Source organism: Eriocheir sinensis, chromosome 39, assembly GCF_024679095.1.
Source record: "Eriocheir sinensis breed Jianghai 21 chromosome 39, ASM2467909v1, whole genome shotgun sequence".
Lineage (NCBI taxonomy): Eukaryota > Metazoa > Arthropoda > Malacostraca > Decapoda > Varunidae > Eriocheir > Eriocheir sinensis.
Genome location: NC_066547.1, coordinates 12,309,560 through 12,322,053, shown reverse-complemented (window position 1 = coordinate 12,322,053; position 12,494 = coordinate 12,309,560). Strand labels below are relative to the sequence as shown.

The 12,494-nt window shown below is 43.1% G+C and overlaps 1 long non-coding RNA gene across 1 annotated transcript in view; it reads right to left on the bottom strand.

The window, feature by feature from the left end:
* LOC127009009 (uncharacterized) overlaps nt 1-12,494 on the bottom strand; it is a 94,295-nt gene that overhangs the window by 60,171 nt on the left and 21,630 nt on the right. Inside the window, exon 3 of the long non-coding RNA XR_007761505.1 lies at nt 11,561-11,612. This is a non-coding gene — a long non-coding RNA (uncharacterized LOC127009009). The remainder of the gene's footprint in view (nt 1-11,560; nt 11,613-12,494) is intronic.

The window sequence follows — 12,494 nt, the reverse complement described above, 5'->3', positions numbered from 1 at the left end:
TGTTTTGCATCTCATTCGTCAATAAAAAGAAAACCGTCTAAGGTCAATCACGCGCTTTCCTGGCGATATGTCTTTCTATTGAGGGATAAAAAGCGTCGTTACTAACACAGGATGACGAGGAGGACGACACGAGGGGAGACAAAAAAAAATTATCTAGTTCTTCGAGTAAACGACTTGAACTCTTTCAAGAGGAGGGTATCAGGACACCTCTCCTCCCGAAACTGACCTATCTTTCGGCCACCTCTTTGGATTCTTTTTAGGAGCAGCAAGTAGCGGGCTTTTTTTTTAATAATGTTTACTTTTTTTGTGCCCTTGAACTGTCTCCTTTGCTGTAAAAAAAAAAAAAAAAAAAAAGATACCACCACCACCGCCACCACCCCATCACCCCCCTCCTCTTTTTCTTCTCTTCTTCCCGTTTTCTTTTCCACTTCCCCTTCTGTCATTGCCGGTACCATCCATCCTTTCTTTTATCCTTTTTTACGTCTTTTGTCCATGCTCTTCCTGTCTATCCTTCCTGCCTTCGTTTCTTCCCTTCTTTCCTTCTTCTTTTGTCCCTGCTCATATAGTCCATCCATTCTTCTCTTCCTTCCCTCTCTTGTTTATGGTCTCTTCGCCTATCCTTCCTTTCCTTCCTCTTCCCTTTTCTACGCTGATTTTTTCGTCCATCCTTCATTCCTTCCCCATCTTTCCCTCTTTTATCTCTCCTTATCGTCTATCATTCCTTTCTCCCGTTTCTTCCTTCTCTCTTTTTCTATCCTTCCTTTCTTCCTTTCTTCCCTCCCTTCCCTCTCTTGTCCTTTTTCTACTATTCCTTCCCTCTTTTATCCCTGCTCTGCCTCTCCATCCTCCCCTTCTTTCCTTATTCATTTGATTGAAAAAATAACAAAAACAACAACACAACTTCACCAATACAAAAAAAGATAAAAAAAACAGCACAACTTCATCAATACAAAAAAGATAAAAAAACAGCACAACTTCACCAAAACAAAAAAAGATAAAAAACACAACTTCACCAATACAAAAAAGATAAAAAAAACAACTTCACCAATACAAAAAAGATAAAAAAACGCAACTTCACCAATACAAAAAAAAAACATTAAAAAAACCAGCACAACACAAACGCAAACATAACGTAAACAGAGGCCATGAGCACCCACGACCCAGCCCAAGACCACGCAGTCACCCGCTACAACAGGCCAATAATTATCAGTCTATTCGCTCCCAGCCTGCAGCGCCGCAATACCGAATGCAAATGTCCCTTAATTGAAACGTGTCGCCCCGAGATTTGAACTGTTCCCGGCGATAAATTGTAGTCCCCGTTTTCACAATAATTGAATTCCCGTTCTCTCTATTCATGGCTAAACCTAACCTCCCCCCTCGTGTGCCTCCCCCCCCCCCCTCACTCCACCCCTACCTACCTGCCTCCCTACCCTGCACCCCCCTACCCCCCACCCCCGTTTCAGTACGAATAAATGGACTGGTTAACTATCTATTTGTAACTATTTATCTGTATCTTCATATCTTTATTTCCCTGTGTCTCTATCTCTTAATTTCTCTCTGTCTCTTTCTCTCTACTTCTCTCTCTCTCTCTCTCTCTCTCTCTCTCTCTCTCTCTCTCTCTCTCTCTCTCTCTCTCTCGTTATCTATTTCTATTTATCTGTCACTATCTCTATCCCTCTATCTTTTTATCTTTCTATCTCTGTTCCAAATTTCTTAAAGCTGCATATGTCATTTACACTGAACTTGGCCTAACAGATATTTTTAATCTTGATATCAAAAGAAAAACGTCGCCCTGTCTGTTGCATCTCTCTCTTAGGCAGCGTATCTGAGTTGTGAAGCAAGAGGACTGAAATTCGTCTTCATAAATCCCTTGTCAACACATTTTTCAACCTGACGACTGAAAAAAGAGAAGAAGTAGGACGAGGAGGACGACGAGGAGAGGAAGGGACGAAGGAGTAAGAGAAGGGGGAGGAGGAAGAGAATAAATGTGATGGAGAACGCAGGTAATAAAAATGGCAATAATAAGGAAGGGTAGAACGAGGAATAGATAGAAAACCCAAAAAACGAGAACAAAAACGAAAGCATAGACGAGGCCAAGGGTGACGAGAACGATTATGAGTAGCAAAAAACAAGAGAAACAAAGACATTTACGAGCTGTAGAAATGAGATGAGGAGGAGGAGGAGGAGGAGGGAGAAAAGATGAGGGAGTGGGAGGAAGCAGAGAGGAGGGAGGAGGAGAAAGAGGAGGAAGAGAGCGTGAAGAGGGGGAGATCAAGGCCGAAGCTGACGAAAAAAAAAAAGATGAGATGTAAAACCAGAAGAAATAAAGCCATTTACGAACAGTACAAGTGGGAGGAAGAGGAGGAGGAGGAGGGAGAAGAGATGAAGGAGCTATAAGAGATGGGGGAGGAGGAGGAGGAGAGAGAAGAGATGAAGGAGGAATAAGAGATGGGGGAGTAGGATGAGGAGGACGTGAAGAGGGGGAGAACGAGATCGAAGGTAACTAAAAGGAAGATGAGAAGCAAAACAAGTAGAAAACAGTGCCATGTAGGAAGAGTATAAGTGGGAGGAGGAAGTGGAGGAGCAGGAGAGGGAGGAGGAAGAGGGGGCGAGAAGAGAGAGATGGGGAGAGGGTGTAGAGAGGAGGAAAGAAATGAGAGAGAGCGAGGTTATCGGCCGGCAACATCGCGGTAACTCTGGCGGAAAATTCACTGCGGCGACACAATCATTAAGCGGAGCGCGGCGGTGGTTAGTATTCATGGATCTATTTTTGGCGCCCTCTATTTGGCCCTGACCGAGTTTGTGTGCGTCCTCTGCTCTCTGCGTCACAACAACACCTCGCTCAGTCTTCCCTATACGTCTGACATACTTGAGAGACGTGGAGAAAGTGGAGGGAGGGAAGGAATGAAGGATAGAGGAAGGAAATTTGTCAACACCTCGCTCAGTCTTACCTATTCGTCTCACCTACTTAAGAGGCGTGGAGGGTGGAAGGGAAGGAATGAGGGATGAAGGGAGGTAGGGGGAAGAAGGTATGGAGGAAGAGGGTAAGGCGGGGAAGAAAAGGAAGGAAGGAACGATAATAGCTAGACAAGGACAATGAGGAAGAAGACGAGGAGGAGAAAGAGGAAGAAAAGAAGAAAAACAAAAACACGGACGAGGAAGAGTCTGAGGGTGATGAGAGCGAAGATGAGAAGCGGAAGCAGAAGAAAACAAAGACTAACGAATGAAAACCCAAACAAGGAAGAGAAAAGCTAAGAAAGGAGAGAAGGAAGAGATGAAGGAAGGAGGAAGGGAAAGTAAGGAAGGTATGATGGGAGGGAGGAAAAGATGGAAGGAAGGAACGATGGCAGAAAGGAAACTAAGAGAAAGAAACTAACAAGTGAAAACCCAAACAAGGAAGAAAGGAATTGAGGAAAGAGGAAAGGAGGAAATTTGTGAAGAAGGAAGGGGTGTAAGGTAGGAAGGAAGAAATAAAAATGGAAGAAAAGAAGGTATGTTTATGATTATCTCTCTATCTATCTATCTTTGTTCTTCTCTCTACCTGTTTCACCTGATCGAAAAGACGTGTTATCTATCTGTCCATCTATCTATCGGCTAATCTCTGACCTGATTTGAGACGTGCAATCTGTACTTATCTATCTTTCCATTTATCTCTCTCTGACCTAATTGAACAGTCGTACCATCCACCTATCTATATCTATCCTATCTATCTATCTATATCTCATCCTTTAACCTGATTGGAGGCATTATCTATCTATCTATCTGTTTATATTTGTTTATCTCTACGTTTGACCTAATTGAGGACACGTGCTATCTGTCTTTATCTATCTCTGTTTATCTTCCGTTCTCCGTTTAATTTTAGACCTCATTTTCGCGCAGTAATTAATCACAGTTGCATTGCCGTGGTATTTCCTGCTCTCCCGCGGCCATTATTTCATTAGTTGTGATGATTTATTCCTATTGCATCCCGTCACGAGGCCAGGACCTAATATTTCTCCTCTCTCATTACTCCTTGTCTGCAGTTCTCTAAATCTCTTCCTTACTCCGTATTTGTGTTTTCCTTTCCCTTCCTCTTTGGTTCTTCCTTTACATTTGTCTACCTTCTCTTCTCCCTTCTCATCCTCTTCAACTTCCTTCTCCTCTTCTCCACATCCTCCTCCACATCTTCTTCCATATCCTCTTCCACATCATCATAATCAACATCATACAAGCAGATCATAGGAGCTTACAGGAAGACAGTCGGCCTACACAACCCATGCCCGGTAAATCTCCTACTTCGTACCTTTAGTTTTCTTGTTGTGGTACGTTTCATAAACATCCCATGATACAGTTGCCTCCTCTCAATTTTTATTTGCTAAACTTTCAACGTCCTCTATTCATTCCCTCTTTCCTTTTTTCTTTTAGTCTTCCATTTTTCCACATTCATTTTGTCCTTTATCACACTACAAAAATCATTCACTTGCACAAGATTTCAACGCAATTTTCCTTGAAACACGACTCGAGCTGCCCCGCTGTGAAGACAAGCCAGGCTTCACCACATCATGTAGGCCTTCATCAGCCACTCGGCTAAACACAGGCGCCGGAAATTTCAGAGTCCCTGGAACACGTGTGTCTGCTTTTCCAGAGTCTGGGAACCCAGAGCTCAACATTTCACGTCTCTGACCCAAGGTTGATTCAACATTTCATAAACTAACACGTCAGTGTTTTCTGGCTATTAATGAAGCCAGTCTGGCCCGGCGAGTCACACAGAAGACAGCGCCGCCTCGGACGGGCTGAAGGCTCGCTGCCGGCGTACTCATCGCTGTCACCAAAAACTGGAAGTCTCGTTTGCTCCTGTGTGTGTGTGTGTGTGTGTGTGTGTGTGTGTGTGTGTGTGTGTGTGTGTGTGTGTGTGTGTGTGTATATATATATATATATATATATATATATATATATATATATATATATATATATATATATATATATATATATATATATATATATATATATATATATATATATATATATATATATATATATATATATATATATATTGCACATCAAATATACACACATTCTAAAATAGAAATGTTTCCACTGAAGCACTTCTGTGGCTCTTTCTGCGTTCGTTCTTCCCTCCCTACGCTTCTTGTCTAGTCTGCTGATTTCTTGCCAATTATAATCCCTAATATTTTACTTTCTACACGTCCTCTTCCCCATTAAAACCAACTCCAGCCACCCATTTTCCACCTACCACACCTTCTACCCATTTGACCACACGCACATTCAACTCGATCCATGTTTCCTATCAGGCATAAAATCCCTCTGTTCTCGTCTTTGGTACATCCCAAGGGGCAAAAATCCCTCCGAGAGGCACCTCTCTTCTGAGGCTAATCACGTCAGGAGCCCAGGTAATGAGGGTGAGGTGCTCGGAGTGTGATGACGGATTGGGGAAAGATGACGGGAGAGAGGAGAAGTTTAGAGAGAGAGAGAGAGAGAGAGAGAGAGAGAGAGAGAGAGAGAGACGTTCCTGTCTTTCTATATGTCAGAAACACAAGGGCGTGGAGAGCTGGGAGTGGCAAGGAGAGAGGCGGGGAGACAGAGAGACTGGCAGGGAGGCAGAGAAACAGGGAGAGAGAGGAAAGATGAGTGACGGGAGAAGACAGAAGGGAACTGAAGGGGAATGGGATGGGAGACGGTGAAGGGTTAGGCGCCAGAGAAGGGATGAGGGAGGGTGAGGAAGACTAAGGAAGGGGCTTGATAGATAAGGGAGGCTGTGGAAGGCAAGGATGGGTTGAGGACGGCTTAGATATGTTGAGGTAGGTTAGGGTAAGGTGAGAGAGAGAGAGGGAGAGGGAGGGATAGAGAGAGAAAGGGAAAGAAAAAGGGTATCAAGAGTAAAACTAGGAAAGAATTAAAATAGCAAAAAGGGTAGGTGGCTCTGGAGAAGGATACGAAAGATTAAGACAGGTAAGAAGAGTGGAGGGCTCTGGGTGACGCTCGGAAAGACTCAGGAAAACAAAGAGAAGGTTAGAGAGCTCTTGGGAGAACTGAAAGAAACTGTGGAGAGCAAGAAGGGAAGAGAAGTATAAGGGAAACCTGGGAAGGACGAGGAAAACAAGTATAAGGATGGAGAACTCTGAAAAGAACGAGAGATTAAGTAAAGCAAAGAAAATGGTAAGGTTAGACAACTCTTGGGAGGACTGAAAAAAAACTGAGGAGAGCAAGAAGGGAGGAGAACTATAAGGGAAACCTGGGAAGGACGAGGAAAACAAGTATAAGGATGGAGAACTCTAAAAAAAAAAAACTATAGATTAAGCAAAGCAAAGAAGATGGTAAAGAAGGACATAGGAAGTTTGAGAGGATGAGAAGAGGAAGGAGCGGGAGGTAGATAGGGATGGGAGAAGGATGGAGAGACAAAGGAAAGGAAAGAAAAGGGTGAAGGACTCTGGTGAAAAGCTGGCGGGACTAAGAAAGCAAGGAAGAGGGTGGATGAGGAAAGGAGAAAGTAACAGACGATGGAGAAAGCAAGGAGATAATGAAGGAGGAAGGTGGAAGACTAGAGGAAGAGGGTGGATGAGGAAAGGAGAAAGTAACAGAGGATGAGGAAAGCAAGGAGATAGACAGTAGATGAAGATGGGAGAAGCTGGGAAAAAATAAGGAAATGAAGGAGGAAGGTGGAAGACTCTTTGGAAAGCTAGAAAAAGACGAGAAAAGCAAGGAGGAGGAAGAGGAGGTGGATGAGGAAAGGAGAAAGTAACAGAGGATGGGGAAAGCAAGGAGATAGAGAGTAGATGAAGATGGGAGAAGCTGGGAAAAAATAAGGTAATGAAGGAGGAGGATGGAAGACTCTTTGGAAAGCTAGAAAAAGACGAGAGAAGCAAGAATGAGGAAGAGGAAAGCTGAGGATGGAAGAAGGTAATAGAGGCTGGGGAAAGCAAAAAAAGAGGGTAGTTGAGGATGGAAGAAGATAGGAAAGAATAAGGAAATGACTCTTTGGAAAGCAAGAAAAAAGACTAGAGAAACAAGGAGGAAGAGGTGAATGAGAAAGGGGAAAGGTAATAGACGCTGAGGAAAGCAATAAAGAGGGTAGATGAGTATTGAAGAAGATAGGAAAGAATAAGGAAATCAAAGAGGAGGATGGATGACTTATGGAAAACTAGTAAAGATGAGAATAGGAAAAGGGAGGAGGAGGGAAGCTATGGATGATAAAAACTGTGAAAGAATAAGAAAAACAAGGAGACGGGTGGAGGACTCTGAAAAGCTAGAAAAACATGAGAAAAGCAACGAAGAAGAAAAGGAAAGCTGTGGACGAGAGAAACTGGTGATGTGCGTATGCCAGGTCGTGCTAGGTCGTACCAGGTCAGCTGTGGACGTTCAGTGGAGCGCCGCGGAGGAAGAGAGAGAGGGAGGGCGGTAGGAGGAGGAGGCGGGGAGCTGACAATCAAAGCCTCAAAGGGCCGCCGCTGAGCTTCCACACGCTGGGTAACTCGACGGAGGTAACGAGAGGACTGGATACACAAAGGGCGCCTCTGTACACCGGCTAATAAGGGCGGACGGGAGGGAGGGAGGGAGAGAGCAGGGAAGTAAAAGGAGGGAGGGAGCCAAGTAGAGAGGGAGGTAAAGGGAGAGGATGTTAATAGGGAGGCAGGAAGAGCGAGAGATAGAGAAAAAGAAGGCTGGGAATCGTGTTAATGACGAGAGAGAGAGAGAGAGAGAGAGAGAGAGAGAGAGAGAGATCGGTCTAAGGAGAAAACAAGATGAAATAACTCTCATAAGAACACATTCACTTCATTTCCCTCTCCCTCTCCCTCTCTCCCTCTCTCTCTCTCTCTCTCTCTCTCTCTCTCTCTCTCTCTCTCTACCCCACCCCTTCCCTCTCCCTCTCTCTCTCCCCCCCTCCCCCATTGTTACGAGGCCACCCGTCACCCCGGCCTCACAGTGTCTCTTCCCCGGCAAGCCACGCGACACAGGAGCCTCTAATGTCACCCGCCTTCCGCCGCCCCCGAACACATTATGAGAGGAATTAAGTTCGTGTACCGGGCGACACAGTGCGATGGTTTACCTGCCTTTATCACACTCTCACCTGGTTTGGTTTCACTTTCCTCCTCCTCCTCCTCCTCCTCCTTCTTCTTTTGTCCTTCCTTTCATCTTTCTCTATCACCTTTTACCTGGTTTGTTTATCGTTCTCGTAATTGATTTTCTTCCCTTCTTTCCTTCTCAGCTTAACTTTTAATTTCTTTCTTGATTTCTTTCTTCATTTCTTGACTTTTCTTTCTTTCTTTCTTCCTTTTTTCTATTTAATTTCTTTCTTCCTTTTATTTTTATTGTTACTTTGTTTCTTTCTTTAGGGTTTTCTTCCTTCCCTTCCTTCCTTTCTTCCTTCCTTCCTTCCTTTCTTTAATTTTATTCTTTCCTTCCGATCTGTACCTTTGTCCTGCTACTTTATTTATCCCCTACATGTATTCCTCTCCTTCCTTCTTCCCTTCCTTCCTTCACTACAATCAACTACCTCACTTTCCCTTCATCCTTCGCTCCAGGATTTGCTACTCACTATTCCTCATCCTTCTCTCTCTCCCTTACTTCCTCTCTGTCTTCCTCCTGCCTGCCTTCCGCCCTGCTTCTTCTACCTCATATCTCCCTCAACCAAATCTCTCCATCTCTCACTTTCCTCCTGTATTTCTCTCATGCTTCCCTTGCGCCCTCTATCCATCCTTTCCTTGTTTATTTTCCGTTGCTCTTCCTTCCTCGTTCTTTAACCTAATGCCTCCCTTCGGCCTCTTTTTATTTCGTTATTTCCATTCCCTTTATTTTTCCTTTTATTTCAACATCTCTTTTCTGTCCATCTTCTTTTCAAAATTTGTCTTTCTCTTGCTTCTCATTTTATTTCTTTTTATTTATTTATTTTTCCATATCAGTTTATCCTTTTTCTCATTATTATTCGTACCTTCCTACCCTATCTTCGTTCTCTCTCTCTCTCTCTCTCTCTCTCTCTCTCTCACTCAATTACCTTCGCCTTGCTTTAGTTTCCCTTCTCCTTCCTTCCTACCATCCCTCTTTCTTTCCATTTTCTCCTTTTCTCTCATTATCATCGCCTCCCTCTTTTTTATTTCTTTTACTACAGTCTCCCCTTCCTGCCTTTTTACATTTCCTCTCCATTCTCACCACCGTCTACCTCTTCTTTCTTTTACCTTTATCTACATTCTCCCTTCCTCCCTCGCCCCCTTCCTCCCTCCTTGCCTTACCTTAACTTGCCTTACCTTACATAACTTAACCTTACCTTGCTCAACATCCACCTCTTCCTTATTTTTTTTCCTTTACCTACCGAACCTACATTCCAACATCTCTCTCAAGCTCCCACCCTCCCTCCCTTCCTCCCACTCTCCCTTCCTCCTCCCACGCTCCCTCACGTTATCCTCCCTCCAGCACACTCTAGGGATGCCGTATCGCCCTTAGCGTTCCCCGGGGGAGTCTTCCGCAGAGGTTCCCAGTAACACGTTTTGCAGTGACTTCGAAGAGACTGTTAGTGTTGTGAAGAGACGTGGGAGAGGAGAGAGAGAGAGAGAGAGAGAGAGAGAGAGAGAGAGAGAGAGAGAGAGAGAGAGAGAGAGCATGTAAAGAGCGCATAAATTCAGGGTTAATACTTGTGGTCTGGGTACAGATGCATGAAAGAGAAAGAGAACAAGGAAAATAAAATAAAAGGAAGAAAGAACATCAAAGTGAAAGATGAAAAAATAAGAAACAAACAAAACCCAGATACAAACACAAAGAAACGAAAAAGAAAAGTAAAATTATATGAAAGATGAGGAAAAGTAATAAAATAAATTAATAAAAAGATTAGTATACCAGCAAAATTATAAATCAAGAATCTAATGAAGTAAAGGAATTCAAAAGACGCAACAAAAGAATAAAAATAGATAAACCACAAGTAAAAACATAAGAGAGTAAGATAGAGAAAACAAGAGGGGATAAAAAATAATAACAAAAAAACGAATACAGAAAAAATACCAATAAAAATGAATGAAAGAAAACGGAAAAGAGGAAGAAGTCATAGAAAACGAGAATAAAAAAAATCCCTCGCGTCAAGATGATTATTATATATTTTTTTTTTTCCTTCTTTGTGAGACGAAAAAAAGGAAATTCGAAGTGATGACCAAAAGACGCGTAAAATGAGACACCCTCGAGGGCTTAGTGTGTGTGTGTGCGTGTGTGTGTGTGTGTGTGTGTGTGTGTGTGCGCTAAAAATGAACGCTAAGCCCGAAGAAGACTTTACATGGAGGAAAATATGTTCCGTCTCTCTCTCTCTCTCTCTCTCGTTACCACAGTCAGACACACCTAATCAGCCACTACCACGCACACACGTATACACACACACACACACACACACACACACACACACACACACCACCATTGTCTCTTGCTGCCCACCACAACAGTATCGCTTAATACCTCGCTTCCTGCCCCCAAAATCTGATATAATTGCTCGCTGCCTCGGTAAACTCAACCCATTAAGACTGTCCTCTGGGGAAGAAACAGATGGATGGACCTCAAACAACAACAACAACAAAAACAACAACAACCACAACAACACCCACTACCATTATCACCAGAACTACCACCACCACAATTTCAGCCACATCTAGTCCTGTCAACCAACCTCTATCTAAATTATTCATACTCTCTTTTAACCTCACAGTCCAATTTAGATAACCCTTTCTTCAACTTCTTTTCTTGCTTTTTTTTTCTTCTTTTCTTGGTTATTGGTTTCTTTCATTAGTTTTCTCTCTCCATTATTTTATTCCTTCCCTCCTTTTTTACTTCGTGTTACTCCTAGTATGTGTGGTTCTACGATCCTCTACACTTGTTTCTCTTCTACTTTACATTTATCCTTTCTTCTACACTATGCATCCCTTCCCTCACTCGAGACATCGCTAGCTCGTATCCACATATAACCTTATAACATAGTCTCTCCCCTTCTGATATGCCGTTCTCTTTTACTTGACACACACCACTTCTTCATCCCATATTGACAACCCTTTCACTATTCACGCAACCACCTTGTTTAGTCATATATACATTCACATCCTGCTTACCTATTAACGAAACAGATTAGATATGCTGTTGATTTGCTTTCCACACAACGCTGTCCCACTCAGAGCCCCTTTGATCTCGCTCCCTCACATTATAAATACACCCACACACAAACCCACACACACCTATCCTCGACTCCACACTACATATATGCCTCCTTTGCCTCCTCTCACACCTTCTTGAGCCGCTTCTCCTTTCTCGTCTTCTCGTTAGCGCAAAAAGGAGTCCAAACTCGAAAAGCGCAAAAGCCGATGTTGGTCTGTCCGAAATAATTTGAAATACTTCCGCATTTACGACACGCGCTCTCCAATTACGAGAGCTAATACCCAGACCCAACCATTTTCCATTTCCATTCCGCACTCGGTAAAAATAGTTTCCGAGGGTGTTGGCAGGTAAGAGCAGGTGCGTCGTCCCCAGGTGCGTGTGTGGGTCACCTGGGGGCGCGCGGGAACACCATCACCCACAAATTCAACAAAAAAAACCTACATACCTGCTAAGTGGGCGTCTCTGGAGTGGGATATCCGGCGCTTCCTTTTGTTCCTCTGTAAACGAAAAGGAAAAACTGCTGTTATTTTGGGTCCATGTGGATGAGGTGGGGTGACGGTGAGCGAGGTGGTTGAGTACTTACAGGACAGGTACTTGTGGGGATGATCACGAGGGAAAATCCATCAGTAGAACATAGAAAATGGGGAGAAAAGTCCTATAATTGGGGTAACAGAGGAAATTCATCAGCAGGACAAAGAAAACGAGAAAAAGTAAGACAAGAGGGATGACAGAGAAAAATCAGTAGAACAAAGAAAATGGGATCAAAGTTGGACATTAGGGATAACAGCGGTAACGACATAACGACAGTATGATCAGAAAGATATTTTTCAACACTAACTGAGGATAAAATGGAATGAAAAACAGATTAATAGCGATGCATTAATCAAAAGTGACCTACAAAAAATATAAAGAAAACGGAAAGGATGAGGAGAGAGAAAACAAACACAAGAAGATTCACGGAGAGGTATAACGAAGAGAAATTAAACAGCGATGCGTTAATCCAGAGTGACGTACGTTAAAAGAAAAAATAAGGAAAACGGAAAGGCTACGGAGAGGGAAATCAAATAACATCAGATCCACTAAGAGGTGTAATGAAGAAAGACGTTACTACAGAACATCATTAAGGACTAACGATGTGGCAGTACGAGAATAGCTCTAATGAATGACTAAGTAGCAAAACGAGAATCCAGAGGGAGAACCAAGAAAGGATCAACGAAAACAAAAGACGGTGCAAGTAATTAGAGAAGGGGTAATGGATTCTATAATAAGGAGAATGGAAATGACAGATTCTTGAAGAGTACAAGCTTGCGAGACTGACACATATAACTATTCAGAGTATAGATGAGACAAATTTTATAAGAGAACAAACTTTAGAGGAT